Raw genomic sequence first — 3,839 nt, 5'->3', positions numbered from 1 at the left:
TTCCAATCTTTTTCTCATTTTGGAAAATTATTAATTTTGTTTTATTCAAATAGAAGTTTCCATAGAGAAAATAAAATAAAATTTTAAATAATACAACAACAAAAAGAAGTATCGATATTTACAAGATTTTCACATTTACCTATATTATCTTAAAGCAATTCGAAAATAAAAATTAAATGATTTTCATCTATCCATACTTTTTGAAGACAATTTCAAACTAAATATTTTAATATTCAAAAGTAATTTTAAAAAATATAGCTTGTTAAACCTCAAAAATTAATTAACTAAACACCAACAAATAATGATTTTAATAAAATTGCAATGTTGGGCCCGTATACGGGCCTTTCCTCATCTAGTAATTCTTAAAATAGCAAAATTTAATGTTTTACCAGAGATAAAAAAAAAGGTTAATATTTTATGTTATAAATCTTGCAAACTCTGAATGTGATAAAGGAACTGATCTTACAATACGATATATATAGTGTAAACTCTCCTCTTACAATAGGAAGTTCATATAATTTCTAAATTAAATTCCACATGTATCAGCATGGCGGACGCACGTGGTGGCAAGCGGGTTCAGTTGAACCTGCTTCATCAAAAAATAATATTGTGTATATATATAAATTATGAATAAAGTTGCGTAAATTTTGTATAAATATTTTATTTGAACCCACTTAACAACTAATATTTTACGAGTAAAGTTATGTACTTCTAAGATTGAACCCACTTACATAAAATTACGGGTCTGCTACTGTGTATCAGACAAATTACTCTTGTTTATATCAAGTTTAAGTATTTCTCCCTTATATATGTAATTTGCTTTGGAGTTGTTACTTGAAGTTTTGTCACTCATTAAAGATGTTGTTTGTAACTTATTAATAATTTTGTCACTCATCTTAATAGTTTAAAAGTTTAAATTGTTAACCTGACAAGTTTACCTTTTTGTCAAACAGTATATTTTTATTTTATGTTTACGTAAAATTGATTAATTGATTTTTATATTCTTAGGTGAGGTTATTGAGTTACATATTTTTTTCCATTTGTTATGCTAGGATTATTTTTGTTGTCGTTTACAACTAAACTTCCATGGATGCTCCTTTTTCTTTAAATAAAATAGGTTTTATATCTCTGACTATCTTATGTCTGTAAACCTTAGTATGGTAAGACCTCTCAACAAAATAGATGCTATTTGACCAGCGTTAATCAATAAAGCGTTATCAATTTAGTAATTATCATTTAAAATTTAATCACTTTGTTGTATGTTGTCTGTAATTCTGTATCTTATCCAATCTTAATAGTTAAAACTTTTAAATTGTTGCATGTGACAAATTTACTCTAATGTCAAATAAAACGTTATTATATTATCTACATAAAGTTGGTGCTTGATTTTTTCATGTTTGTTTAGGTAAGGCGGCTGGATTTATAGTACTATTACATTTCTTTTTCCTTTATGGTAGGAGTATTTTTTATTTTTTACAACTAAACTTTTATGGATCCTCCTATTCTACAAATAAAATAGGTTTATGTTATTTTGCCACATTCTTTATTAGCCATGTATATTTTAAGACTCCTTTCAGTAAGATCGATGATATTTGTTATCACCTTGATTTAAGAAAAACATAGATTTAATTGAAGTTTTTGTATAACTAAATCTTTTACATATCCAACTTAAGTTAAAAGCTTACGATTGATTTAATCAAGTTATCCTTAAATAAATATAATATTTTAATAATCTATTATTTGGGAAATATTTTTACATTTAAAATTTTACTCATTAACAACCTAAGATCCCGAAATCATTTTATGAAAAATCTTATAGTGATCTCTCATAAAATTTAAAAAATTATATTCTCTTTGATACTCAAGTTATTAGTGGAGATCATTTTCACTTCTTGTGCGCATTGGCGCACTCTATCACTATAATATTTCAACAGAAAATACATTTTACATGAAAATATTTTACTCTATATTAACAAGATTTTGTTTTACGAATATTTATGTACATTCGTTATTAAAGTATTATGATAATATAAACATAATTATTTGTTCAAATAAAATGAAAATAAAAGTTTGGTAAAGTTTCGAACTGACTTATGCATTTGAATTTGGCTTAGTTAAAGAATCCATTCGATATTAGTAATGTAAACATATTTATTTTATTTTACCTAAATAAAAAGTGTAACAAAAATAACAATAACTATTAAAATACAAAAAATTTAAGAAAATTATTAGTTAACAAATTCTCTATTTGTGAAATAAATATATAAGGGCATTAAACTAACAAATTCTGTATGTGTGAAATAAATATATAAGGGCATTTTGAAGGTTTTATACAAGAAACTTATCACATTAGCCACGTGGCTCGAAGGTGACAATGTTTGCTCAAAGAATGAAAGGCTGCAACGGAGACAGCTCTATTCAATGGGCCCAGACGTTTTCAAAAAGCCATGATGAAACTGACATGCTGACCATAAGGTGTGTTTATCCTCACTTATATATTAGTAGTAGATATCCTTTAGCAATTACTACTGCCACACAAACATCCAAGACAAAACTTAATTACAGAACAACAATTAGAGCAAGATGAACAAATAAATTGGACCATTCGTATGAAAAAAAATCGAGAAAACGAAAAGAGCAAGGAAGGAGTAGAGCTATGAGGTGAGATCTAAATCCATGAAACTAATTGTGAAGTAAAAAGGAGAAACTCTAACTTTTTTACAGCAATGCAAAATCCCGGCAACTCGAACTTGATCAAAAAACGAACGCAACAATAGCCTTAAATCGGAACCAATGAACGGTAGCCTCGGATCTTGACTGAAATCGACTCACTCAAACTCGATTGAATTCTATAATTTTAAAAAAATCAGAAATTAGAAGAAGAAGCCAGAATTTGACATGAAAATCAAATGATTCGTATCCAAAATCAGAATGAGAAAATCCCGTCCGCTCACTTCCTCTATTTCTCGCTGTCCGCTGTGTGTGTTTCTCTATCGTAGGTGTGTGTTTGTGTGTGACTGAAACTCGAACGAAAGGGGTCATTTGGGTTCTGCGACTGGTTGTGTTCGTGTGAGTTTGGTAAAGGGGGGTGGTGTGAGGTCGGGTCGACTGGTGGAGGGGTCGTTTCTAAAAAGGGTGGTCTTCTTGGTTGTGTTGATGGCTGAGGAAGATGAAGTCGGGGGGGGGGGGGGGTTCGATTTTTTATGAAAACGGCGGATGGGATTTTTTAGGGATCTAGATCTTCTAGGGTTTTTTATTTATTTTTTTGTTCCTCCTCTTTTCTTTAGCTTTTCTATGTATTTATGAGAAGGGGCTTAGGGTTAAGGGGAATGGGCTATCCGAATTTGGGCTCAAAATTGGGCTAGATGAGTACTTAAATTCAAGAGAGACAAATCAATAAGCCCAAGCTTAATTCGTCCTATTTTCTAAGAAGTAAAAATCTATAAACTTACTAGTTAACCCTAGCTTATGTACCAAAATGGGGATAAAATTAGCAATTATGTTTTTGTATTTTTTCAAAGATTATACTAAAAATAAGAATCCTAGTGAAATAGTATGACTACAAAACATTAACGAAACTATTTTTTTTTTAATTTTCATTTTTTGTGATAAAATAAAGTAAAAGAGTCAAAACTAGTTGAAATAGCTATATTAGACCTAAACTAAATATTTAACTGCTAAAATATGTAAAATCTTGGGGAGGGTCAAAAATCACATGTATACAGTTGTCCCTCTTTGACTGGGAACGCGAAGAGTTTTCAGACAAAGAACGACTTTACAGGTTTTTTTGACCCGACCCTTATTTACGGGAGTACCAAAAACCCTTAAGAGGGTAAGGA

Source organism: Nicotiana attenuata, unplaced genomic scaffold, assembly GCF_001879085.1.
Source record: "Nicotiana attenuata strain UT unplaced genomic scaffold, NIATTr2, whole genome shotgun sequence".
NCBI classification, from domain to species: Eukaryota; Viridiplantae; Streptophyta; class Magnoliopsida; order Solanales; family Solanaceae; genus Nicotiana; species Nicotiana attenuata.
The sequence above is the reverse complement of the archived record's forward strand: the minus strand, read 5'-3'. Positions refer to the sequence as shown.